Source organism: Callithrix jacchus, chromosome X (assembly GCF_049354715.1).
Source record: "Callithrix jacchus isolate 240 chromosome X, calJac240_pri, whole genome shotgun sequence".
NCBI lineage: Eukaryota > Metazoa > Chordata > Mammalia > Primates > Cebidae > Callithrix > Callithrix jacchus.
In genome coordinates, this window is record NC_133524.1 from 79,412,666 (window position 1) to 79,426,150 (window position 13,485).

Consider the following 13,485-nt stretch of genomic DNA (forward strand, 5'->3'; position numbering starts at 1 on the left):
GTTGACTCTTTAATCTTGACAGAATAGGGCTATCTTACTTGTGGGTCAAGACCTTTCTGATATGAGCATCCTTCTGTCTGCCAACCTCTCCCTTGCCCATTGCCTGGCCATGTTGGCTTTAAAGTGTAACCTCAGATGCCCAGTCAGTTTGCTTCCCAGTGGCCATCACAATAGCTCATTCACGACTGTAAGAGAACTTTTGCAGACAGGTTTCCACCAGCAAGCACCCACCTGCATCTTACCCCCACCACTTTGCCAATCTTTACTTGCCTGCAGCCTCCCACTACTGTTTTGCTGGCATATGCATGTGGGGACACCACTGTTCTACCACAGTTGGCACATACATATAGATGATGCTGTCCCACTGCCACCTGCACATGTGCAGCAGACACCACTGTCCCATCACACCACAAGTGTCGAACTCACAACCACATCCTTGATGAAGCACTTTTGCCATCATCCTCCATCAGTGTTGTTGGAACTCTTGGGTTCCTTCCAGCATAGCAGGTGCTTACCCTCCAGGGGCCAGAAAACAAAACCCATGTACCTGGAACCAGCAACCCAGGATTAGAACATGCAGATCAGGTATGCTAAGCTGAGCCTTGGCCCCCTGAAATTGTCCAAAATCAAAGTCAGTCAATGAAATCTATAAACTAACCTTATAACAACTAAACTTAAACCTAATTAAACTTATACCATAGTCAAACTCTCAAGAGCATCAAAGAATATAAAAGCCAAAATGTGCCATCCAAAGGAAAGCAATTTCAAAGATTGAAGGAACATCATCCCACACAGATGAGAAAGAATTAGTGCAAGAACTCTGGCAATTCTGAAAGCTAGAGTGTCTTTGTATCTCCAAATGACTGTGCTAACTCTCCAGCAATGGTTCTTAACCAGACTGAAATGGCTAAAATGACAGATAGAGAATTCAGGATCTGGATAGCAGTGGAGATCATTGAGATTTAGAAGAAAGTTGAAATGCAACCCAAAGAATCCAAGGAATCCAGTAGAATGTTTCAAGATCTGAAAGACGAAACAGCCAATTCAAGAACCAAACTGATCTGATTGAGCTGAATAACTCACTACAAGAATTTCATAATACAATGGGAAGAGTTAACAGCAGATTTAGACCAAGCTGTGGAAAAAAAATCTCAGAGCTGAAAGACAAGGTTTCCTAATAAATTCAATCAGGCATAATTTTTTTTGAGAAAAAAAGAATAAAAAAGTGTACAAAACCTCCAAGAAATATGAGATTATGTGAGGAGACCAAACGTATGACTCATTGGCATCTCTAGAAGAAAATCTAGGAAATACCCTTCCGGACATAGGCCCGGACAAAGATTTCATGACAAAGCTCCAAAAGCAATTTCAACAAAACCAAAAATTGACAGGTGGGACATAATTAAACTAAAGAGCTTCTGCACAGTGAAAGAAACTATCAATTGAGTGAATAGATAACCCATAGAATGGAAAAAAAATTGTTTTCAAAGCATGCATTCAACAAAGGGCTAACATGCAGAATCCACTGGAAACTTAGGCAATCATCAACAACAAACAAACAACCTAAATATGAATGGGTAAAAGATGTAAACAGATACTACTAAAAAGAAGACATACATGTTGGCGACAAACATATAAAACATAAAAAGTTCAACATTGGCTAGGTGCGGTGGCTCATGCCTGCAATACCAGAATTTTGGGAGGCTGAGGCAGGCAGATCACGAGGTCAGGAGTTTGAGACCAGCCTGATCAACATGGTGAAACCCTGTCTTTACTAAAAATACAAAGATTAGCCAGGCATGGTTGCACCAGCCTATAATCCCATCTATTCAGGAGGCTGAAGCAGGAAAATCTCTTGAACCCAAGGAGGCGGAGGTTGTAGTGGACAAAGCTTGCACCACTGCACTCCAGCCTAGATGACAGAGCGAGACTCCACCTAAAAAAAGAAAAAAGTTCAACATCACTAATTATTAAACAAATGGAAGTCAAAATCACCATAATGTAGAGGAAAGGGAATGGTTGTACACTGATGGCGGGAATGTAAATTAGTCCAGCCACTGTGAAAAGCATGTAATCAACCTAGATGCCTGTTTTAGCCAGGGTTCTCTAGAGAGAAAGAATTGATAGGATAGATGTATATATAAAGGGGAGTTTATTAAGGAATGTTAACTCACACAATTACAAGGTGAGGTTTCGCAATAGGCCATCTGTAAGCTGAGAAGCAAGAAAGCAGTCCAAGTCCCAAATCTGAAGAACTTGTAGTACAATATTAGAAGGCAGAACACATCCAGCATGGGAGAAAGACATAGGCTCAGAGGCTAAGCCAGTCTAATCTCTCCACGTTCTTCAGCTTGCTTTTATTTTGACTATGCTGGCAGCTGTTTAGATTGTGCCCACCCAGTTTGAGGGTGGATCTGACTCAAATGTTAATCTCTTTGGCAACACCTTCACAGACACACCCAGGAACAAGAGTTTTTGCATCCTTCAATCCAAACAAGTTGACACTCAGTATTAACCATTACAATGCCCATCAACTGGATAAAGAAGATGTGGTGCATATGCAAAATGAAGTAACACATAGCCATAAAAAGGATAAAATCATGTCCTTTGCAGCAACATGGATGCAGCTGGGCCATTATCTTCAGTGAATTAACACAGAAACAGAAAATCAAATACTGCATGTTTTCAACTATATGTGGTGGGTAATATTGAGTACATATGGACACAAAGAAGGGAACAATGAACACGGGGTCTATCTGAGTGTGGAAGGTGGGAGGAGAGTAAAGATTTAAAAAACTGTTTATTTGCTACTTATGTTCACTACTTAGGTGATGAAATAATTTGTAGACCAAACTCTAGTGACATGTGATTTGCCCATGTGATAGACCTGCATGTGTACCCCTTTGAACCTAAAATAGAAATGTGAAGGGAAAAAACACTATTTGAATATGATGCATTACACATTTTCCTTTAAAAGTCACCTGCATTAGTCTCCTGGGACTACTATAACAAAGTTCCAAAAATTTGATGGCTTAAACCCAAGAAATGTATTGTCTGACACTTTTGGAGACTAAACATATGCAATCAAGGTGTTGGCAGCACCACACTCTCCTTGACAGCTCTAGGAGAAAATACATTCTTGTATTTTTTTGTTTTCTGGTGTTTCCCTGCAATCCTTGGTATGCCTTCGCTTGTAGATGCATCATTTCAATCACATGGCAATTCTATCCCTGTGTGTCATCATATCATCTTCCCTCTGGGCATATTTGTCTCTGTGTCCAAATTTCTGCTTTTTATAAAGACAGAAGTCATATTGAATTAGCAACAACCTATTTACTTCATTCTAACCTGATTACATCTATAAATATCCTGTGTCTAAATAAGGTCATATTCTGAGGTGCTTGTTGGAACTTCACTATATCCTCTCTGAAGAATACAATTCAACTCATAATATAACTACTTCATTCTAGTACTTTCCATCAGTGAATTATTTTAGAGCTCAAGCAAGGTATTAGTATCGAGGAAAAACAATTTGGGAGTCCCTTAAAACTATTTAGTGAAGTTATCCCTGGGTGACAGTTATAGCTTTGCATTAAAGAGTGTCTTTAAGGCAAATACGTTTTTATTAAGGATCTTCTGTAATTATTAATACATTCTGTATTTCTAGGAAGTAGTTAAATGTTATTTTTTGTTTGTTCTTTCCCAAAAGTACTATTAGATGTTAGTGATTTCTTCAAAGAGTAGGTATGGAGTTAGAAAACACTAGCCAAGAAAATTTTTGTATTATGAATAATATTTAAAGAAATAAAATGTCAGACATTTGTGCGCATTTGTTTTTGTTAGGGCTGCCATATCAAAATACAAGAAACTGGGTGACTTAATTTTTTTTCCTCACATTTATGAAGGTGAGAAGTATACAACCAAATTATCAGTAATGCTGGTTCCTACGGACAGCCATAAGAAAAGAATCTGTGCCAGGTTTGTCTCTTTGGTTCATAGTTTTATTCCTGTGTTTTCACATCATCTTCTCTTTTCGTGTGTCTTACTCTGTGTTCATATTTTCTCTTTTTTATAAGGACAGCAGTCACATTGGATAAGCACCCAATCTAATGACCTAATGACCTCATTTTATCTTTATTACTATTTTAGATACCTCATCTCAAAATAAGGTTACATTCTGAAGTAATGGGGGGTTAGCATAAAGAAGTACCTTTTTGGGGGAAGCACAATTCAGCACCTTCTTACACACCTATTAGATGATTTTCTACCTGGAAATACATTATTATAGTTGATCTGCATATTAATCTGTAGTTTGAACCTAGGAAATGATATCAATAACTTTATAGGATTTGTTCTAGCAGTTAACTTAGCCCTTGTTCTCCAACTTAATTCAAATGCAAAAACATACGAAAAGGATGAAATTTACAAGCAGTATCTTGAATATGTTTGAATCATAATCTACAGTGATTTATTATTAGCAATATTTACTTAAGGTGCATGTTGTTGCTGATCATTGTACACTGAACATTTCACAAAACTTTGCTGCAATACTATTACAGATTAAATTACATCCCTTTGAAATCCACAAGTTGAATCCCTAAACACTCATGTGACTCTACTTGGAAATAGGGCCTTTAAAGCAGTAAATAAGATTAAGATTTTATAATAGTGAGTCCCTGATTCAATAAAACTGGTGTCCTTATAGAAAAATAAGGAGACACGAGGCATGTACATGCACAGAGAAAAGGACACAGAGAGAATATGCCACCTTCAAGCCAAGGAGAGAGGCTTCAGGAGAAACCAAACCTGCTGACACCTTGTTCTTCTGGACTTCAGAACTGAGAGAAACAAATTTATTTTAAGTTAACCCGTCTGTGAAATTTTGTTATGGCAGCCCTAGAAGACTAATACAAATAAACTAATAAAACTATAGTGAAAATTGAAATTCATCCATGTAAAGCTGTGCCATTCAAATTTTATCACCAGATTAAACTTAGATACTGCTGCTCTTCAGCTTTTTCACTAGTGCTATCTGCTAAATGGGTGTCCAGTAAAACATCTTTCCTATACACATTTACGTTACTGTCAATGGAAGGGGCCCACCCCTACTCAAACACATATTTGGAATTCTGAGTCTGAGTTCCATACTCCCAATGCGGCGAATTATAGGAAAAGATAGTAAGGAAACTGTAAAGAGATGAGTGGTGGTGAAAGACTAGAGAAACTGTCAAAGATAAAAGTCAGGAAAAATGTTCTTGAACTAAAAAAAAAACACAATACGATTTTACTTTTAAAAAAACAAAGGCATAAGTAAGGGAGGTTTTTAAGAAAGTAGGACCTAAGGGATGAGGAAAGAGCATGCTGGAATAAAGGCCAGAGAATTTAGTGCCTAGAATTAAGGGTAAAGTGACCTAACACAAGTAACAAGTATGGAGTAATAGTAGAATAAACGTGATTATAAATAAAATACATATATGAAAAAAATAATTATATTTGGGTGAATATTTAGAAAAAGTGTGAATAAATATAAAGGTAAATTGAGTGAAGAAAATAATATGCAGGGATTTGCTGCAGGAAGTATATTTTAACAAATCAGAAAAAAATGCAGTGTAATAAGGAAGGAATATAAATGTTTATTATCCAATCAGAAGAGATTGTGATGAGTTATTAGAGTGTGATTATAATAATGTATATGCTCAGATAATATTATGTGAAGCAAATTGTTGGTGTGTCAGTTTTGTATCCTATTATAATACATATGATTTTTTTTAATCTCATGAATTGGGAATCGGAGAGTAGACTTCTAGCCTTACTTGAGACACAGTCAACTCCATGAATGACAGGAAGGGATTGTAGGCCAGAGTGATAAAGTATCATTATTTTTACATAGCTGGTACAAGAGAATTGTCTGTGGTTATAGTTTTTCATGAGCTGAAGACAGTGTTTTCTGATTACTTGGAGGGGAAATAGCTACACACATTACGGCTATGACCTTAGCAATGACAAAGCATTGCTGAAGCTGGAGTAAAACCATGCTTTCCTTGGTGGATACACTGTTGTTGTATATTCTTAGAGTGTACAAACTACCAATATTTGTATTATAAATTATCCCAGGGCAAGACAATATGAAACGGTAATTGTATTAATATATACTCTCAATTTTAAAAACTGTAAGTAATCTGTTTCCTCGCAATAGTAGAATTAGAAACATGTTTGCCATTACTTTGAAACTATCATGGTAAATAGGATGCATTACATCCTCTGGTTCCCTTCCTATCCCCACTAGGCCGGAAACCAAAGTCCAACAATACTGCAATTTGTGCCTATGTTTTATCTCTTCTACTAAGTGAACTGCTCAGAGACTATATCAGGTTCTTTTCTTTCTCTCTTTTAAGCAGTTTCTGGAACGTAATATCTTTTCAGTTAATAAGGATTGAACTATTTTATAAGCAGTCTGGTGTTTTTCAACACTTTCTCTGACCTCTTGTTTCAAATAAGCTGAGCACTTATTTATCTGTCACTATGAGTTATAATTCATTGAGTAGATTTTTTTAAGAAACATAAGTCATTTTATGATTATTTATAAATTCCAGATCTAGAAACATTCTTGGAGAAGGCGTTTTCTTGTTCCTCACTTTTTCAGCATTTTGTAATTTCATATTTATTCTATAAATCTCATACCAGTAAAATGTCTAACCAAGACCGAAATAGACCAAGGCAGCATTTTGGTTTTGGAGTGGGTGTGTTGTTTTAAGAACCACCATTCCCTACAAATTTTAGTGGATAATTAGAAATCGAGAGGCCTAAACTGAAACTGCCGTTTATAGAATTTATCTTCCTAAATAAAAAAAACTTTGAAGAAAAGCCACCTTGAAGTTTAGAAAAATCAATTCAACATGGCATAGGATTCTATAGTATTTTTAGTGGCCATTCTGCATGCACATTTTTAGAATGCCTATAATATGTAAATATTATTTGCTGGGAAGGGGTTAGAAAGAAGGGTGAAAAGGTGAGAGTAAAAATTATAGCCCTTATCTGTAAGAGCTTATGGACAAATTAAAAATGTGTGGCAGAGCTGTAAAATTTATAGTAACTACACTTAAAATCAGGAGACTACTTTATGTCTTACTTTTGCCAGTTTTTATTTGTTTGGCCTTAAGTGACTTAAATTTGAAAATGTCTGTAATATGGCTGCTACAGTTTAGATATTTGACCCACCTAACCTCATGTTGAAATTTGATTCCCAATGTTGAAGAGGGAGCCTAATGGATAGTGTTTGAATCATGGGGGAAAATTCCTCATGCATGGCTTGGTGTCATCCTCATGGTAATGAGTGAGTTCTTGCTCTACTAGTTCCCCTGAGAGTTCCCACAAAAGCTGATTGTTTAAAAAAAATCTAGCACTCTCCCTTGTTTCTGTTTTCACCATGAGATTTCTGCACAACAGCTCCCTTTTGTTTTTTGCCATGTGTGGAAACAGTTTTTGAAGCCCTCACCTAAAGCCAAGCAGATTCCAGTGCCGTGCTTCTTGTACAGGCTGAGGAACCCTGAGCCAAATGAATTTCTTTTATTTAACTTTTACAGGCTTAGGTATTTCCTTATAAAAACATAATGGACTAAGAGAGAAAATTGGCACTGAGGAGTGAGGTCTTGCTATAAGAATACCCAAAAATGTGAAAGTGACTTTGGAACTGGGTAGTGGGCAGAGATTGGAAGAATTTGGAGGAATTCCAAGAAGACAGGAAGATGAGGCAAAGTTTGGAATTTATTAGCAACTAGTTAAGTGGTTGTGACCAAAATGCTGATAAAAACATGAATAGTAAAATCCAGTTGAAAAAGTCTTAGATGAAAATGACATGCTCACTAGAAACTGAAGCAAAGGTCATTCTTGTTAAGCTGTAGCAAATAACTTGGCTCCAGTTTGTCAATGCCCTAGGGCTTTGTAGAAGGCCAAGAGTGATTACCTGGGGTACCTTGTGAAATAAATTTCTAAATAGTAAAGTGTTAAAGAATTGCTGTGACTTCTTTTAACAGCTTATAATAAGATAAGGGAGCAATGGAATGATACAAAGTTGGAATTTAAGAGAGGAGTAGAGTGTAAAAATTGGGAAAATCTGTAGCCCTGTGATATGGTAGAGAACAAAAATGTTTTTCAGGCAATGAACAGCTAACAGGAGGGAGCCAGTTGCTAATAGGAAGAACAATGGGAAAAAGGCCCTGAAGCCATGTTAGAAATCTTCAAGGAAACCCCTCCCATCACAAGGCCCAGAGGCCTAGAAGGACAGAATTGTTTTGAGGGCCAGGCCTAAGTGCTGCTCTCCTAGGCCCCCTCACCATCTTTCTTGCTGCATTGCCACTGCTCTAGCTCCAGCCAAGGCTCAAACAACCCTAGGTATTGCTCAGGCTATTGCATCAGAGGGCAAAACCCATAAGTCTTGACAGCATCCCTCTGCTGTAGATTTCAGTTGCATAGAATGCAAGATTAGTGAAGGTTTGGCATCTTCCATCTAGATAGCAGAAAGCCTGAGTGTCCAGGCAGAAGCCTGCTGCAGTGGCAGAAACCAACAGACTCCACTGAGGCAATTCTGAGTCGAAATGTGGGGTTGTAGCCCTCACAGCCAGTCTCTACCAAGGCGATGCCTAATGGAGCTGTAGGAGCAAGACTGCTGCCTTCCAGATCCCAGAATTATAGTCACTGGTACCATGGAATTTCAGACTAGAAAAGCCACAGGCATTAAACTCCAACTTGTAAGAACAGTCACATGGGCTGCACCTAGCAAAGACCTAAGGTCTTGAGGACCCACCTCTCACATGAGTGTGCCCAAAATATGAAACATGGAATCTAAAAATGTGGGACATGGAGTCAAGGGAGATCATTTTGGAGATTTAAGATTTAAGACTTAAGATTTAAGACTGGACTTGCATGTGGCCTATTACCTCTTTCTTTTGTCCAGTTTTCCCCTTTTGAAATAATGCTGTTAACCAAATACCTGTTCCACCATTGGCTCTAGAAAGTCAATAACTTGTTCTTGGTTTTACACGCTCATAGCTGGAACGAACTTGCCTTGAGTCACAGATGAGACTTTAAACTCTGGACTTTTGGGTTGGTGCTGGAACAAGTTAAAACTTTTGATGACTATTAGAAAGAGACAATAGTATTTTGCACTGTGAGAAGGACATCAGTTTTGGGGAGACAGGAAGGAATTCCATAGTTTGGATATTTAACCTCCCAAACCTCAATGCTTTTTCACAGGAGGTTCTTGTACATGCTCAAATTGCTGAAATTTGATCTTTAATTTTGGAGGTGGGGCCTAATGGGAATGGGGGAAACCTCTCTTGAATGCTTTGGTGCCATCCTTGTGTTAATGAGTGAGTTCTCACTGTTAGCTCCCATGACAAGTTCCTGTAAAAGCTGATTGTTACAAAACAACTAGTACCCCCACTCTTGATTCTACTTTTACCATGTGATCTCTGCACACCAGCTTCTTTTTGCCCTTCACCACGAGTGGAAGCAGCATCATGACCTCACCAAAATTCGAGTAGGTGCTAATGCCATGCTTCTTGCACAGCATGCAGAACCCTCAGTAAAATAAACCCATTTTCATTATAAATTACCCAGCTCTGGATATTCCTTTATAGTAATACCAATGAATTAAGACAATGGTGATAATAAATCATCTTGTATTTCTCATACAGTAATGTTTTCAGATTATTTAAAAGAAAGAGATTGGCTAAATATCAAGTGCCAGGTAATTAACAGATGGGTTGCTTGCCAAAGCTAGCTCAGGTCCTCTCATTTTATTTTCACCCAATTTGTGAGGTATGGCCAAGAAATTCTAATGACAAATCTATGACTTCCTTACAGTTTATTGCAAAATTTATTGTACATATTTATTGACATAGTTAATATAAACACAAGGCACTCTGAATTTCTAACAAGAGAAAGAATAAATATAAAGATTGTTATTCTCACATGATTGGTTTGTACTTGGCTATAAGACAACAGTGGTTTTGGTAAGTGACAAAATTGAAAAAGGCATCTGTCAAGGGGTCATGATGAGATATGAATATTTATTAGCTTCCACAAAAGTCGCAATATTTTCCAGGACAACGTTAGCATAATTTAGGTAGCCTCTGTAACACATTTCACTGGAGATCAAGTGTTATGGTTTGAATAATGTGAAATCAAAAAATGGATTAAAATTAGGCTCAGTACCAATGAATTTGTTAAGCTCTTCATTTCTGTTAAGCTTTCTATCCTAGTTAAATTTTATCTTGTTTGAATAAGTCTGCTCCTGGAAAGAAATGATTATTTCATAGTCATGACATGTTCCCAAGTGGAGCTAGTTTTAAGCAAAATTGAAATTAAATACGACTTTGGTAGCCACATTGGTGCTGTAGCCAACACTAGTATATATCTTATTTCTGAGGGTTTTTTATTCTGTATTTTCAGAAATTCTGCCAGTCTTATTTCTTTTTTACAGGAGGTGATTGTACATCTACAAATCACTGGGAATCCAATAAAAAAATGATGTGAAATAGTTTACACCTTGATACAAAGCAAACCATTCTGATAGTTTATTAAACTCAAGCAGATTTATAAATAAGCTCAAGCTTGTTTATTAAACTCAAGTAGGTTTATTTATTTTATCAATGATAAAGACATTAGTATTCAAAGACTGTTATTCTCCTGTGATTTATTTATTTATTTTTTTGTGTTCGGCTATAAGAGGATGGTAATTTTAGTGGTGACCAAACTGAGAAAGGCATATGTCAAGGGGTCATTTACAATATGGAAAATTTATATATTCTCTGTAGAGAAGTGAAACTTTAACTGTCATAGAAACTACTGATTTTTAACATCCCACAGAGAATATAAATTTATTTTAGTATTTTGAAATATGTATTTTCCTAGTCAATTATGACGAAATGTTCCATAAGCGACTTGTCCTTTATAAATATATGGAAACTATCCCATTTTGTAAGAAAGCACAATTACATTTGCCTTTTTATTTTATTTTTTTAATTGTATAAATTTATGTGCTACAAATTCAATTTTGTTATATACATAAATTGGGTAGTGGAGATGTCAGGGCATTTAGGTTATCCATCATCTGAATAATGTACATTGTACCCATTAAGTAGTTTGTCATCATCCACCACCCTCCCATCCCCTCACCCTTCCCAGTCTCCATTATCTATCATTTCACATTTCGCATTCATTCATACACATTGTTTAGCTTCCTCTTGTAAATGAGAGCATGCAATATTTGTCCTTCTGTGGCTGACATGTTTCTCTTAAGATAATGGCCTCCAGTTCCATCCATGTTGCTGCAAAAGACATGTTTCCATTCTTTGTTACATCTGAACAGTATTCCATTGCATCTTATTTTTCAGAGCTCTGTAGTAACAAAAAACAACTGCATTTTGTCTTAATAATTAAAACCTTCCCTATTAATAAATAAACACATTAACTCTTGGGAAAGGAAGACAGAGTTTTTATATAGATAGGTGAGTATCTGCATGTACTTGTGGGGTATGGGTAATAAAGTAATTTAATAGTGGAAGTTAATTTTAACTAATAAGAATTAATTAAATAACTTACTTCATTTGAGGTACATGTGTTGTCAATAGGAAATCCTTAGGCCATAGCTATATTTAGTTTGTTAGCCTTGGAACACTTTGTGACAGCATACATATTCTACTGCTCTCTTTCTTTGCAGATTCCTAAACCATTTTGATATGTTACCTTTTGATCCTCACAACCAGCTGTGAGATTGGTTAAAATACCACACATTTGTTGTGATGATCAAATGAGCTAATCTGCAAGAAGTCCCTACGCACACTGCGTGCAAGGTTAAGAAGCAATTATTATATTTTATCCTTTTTATTTTTTAGTCATAGTCAGTCTATTATTATCACAATTAATATTGCTGTCAATTTTACTTGTCTCATTCACATTACCAGTAAGTTCTTTGATCACTTTTTAACATGCAAGAAATTGCTGTGCCTTAATTGATTGGTGTAACATCTCATAGCATATTTATGTGTTTTTATATATATATATATATATAATATATATATTGCAGATTCCTAAACTATTTTGATATGTTACCTTTTGATCCTCACAACCAGCTGTGAGATTCGTTAAAATACCACACATTTATTGTGATGATCAAATGAACTAATCTGCAAGAAGTCCCTAAGCACACTGCGTGCAAGGTTAAGAAGCATTTATTATATTTATGTACACACACACACATATACTTTTAATTTACATATAAAATGTATTAATTTTTCCATATAACTATTGATCAATAAATAAATATTTAATAATCTTTCTTAAACATTTTTCATTCCACAGATTAATTTTAAGCTTTGGATTGTCTTTCAACATTATTTATCAGAGGTGTACTAACATTTATAAACCCATATTCAATTTTATATAAGTGGATTTAATTACTAATCATTTTAAAGGGAAATATGCAATGTCCATAGTTATGCAAAAGTTTTGCTCTTCTGTTTATATATATTTATATGTATCATATATATATATAAACAGAAAGCCATACAATATTTGGAAGATTAAATATATATATATTTACCTTTATATTGGTATATATGAGACTGTTATAGGCTGAATACCTATATAAGGGTATATATATATATATATACTATGTTACAGACTGAATACTTATATGATGGTAGATATATATGTATGAATATACAGGTAAATGCATATATTTACCTTTATATAAGTATATATATATTTACATATATGCACACACTTTTTACATGTTTCAACCTGTGAACATACAGAATACGAATTTTCAATGTGGCTTTTCTGATTAAAACTTAGAATACCTCTAGGGTTTTCTACTCCAAATTCAAATCTGCGTTGCTCAATTTCATATGCTTTTTATGTTGTATTCAAATTACATCACTATTTTATTCTCCATCCCATTGTTTAAATATGATCTAATGATTTTTCTCTAAGCTGTGTTTTGCATTGTGTCCTTTTTTATGTTAATTAGTTGGATATCACTTGGTTAAGTGTGTGCATATGGAAGTTAAGTGACAGTTACTGTGATAGACTGAATGTTTGTACACCCCTCCCCCCAAAAAATTATGTTGATGTTCTTAGTACCAGTGGTGCTATTTGAAGATGGCACCTCTAAGGAAGGAATTAAGGTTAAATGAAGCTAGGAGAATGGGGCTCTCATTGGACAGGATTAATATCATTATAAGAAGGGACACCAGAGTGTTGGCATGTGCACACTCTCTCTCCCTCTCTCTAAATCTCTGTGTGTTTACTTGTGTGTATGTGTGTGTGTGTGTGTGTTTCTCCATGTGTATGCACTAAGGAAAAGTCATGTGAGAATACAGCAAGAAGGCAGCCTTTTGCACACCAGAATGCTACCCTTATCAGAAGTTAAATAAGCCAGAACCTTTATCTTAGATTTCTAGCCTCCAAAATGCTGAAAAA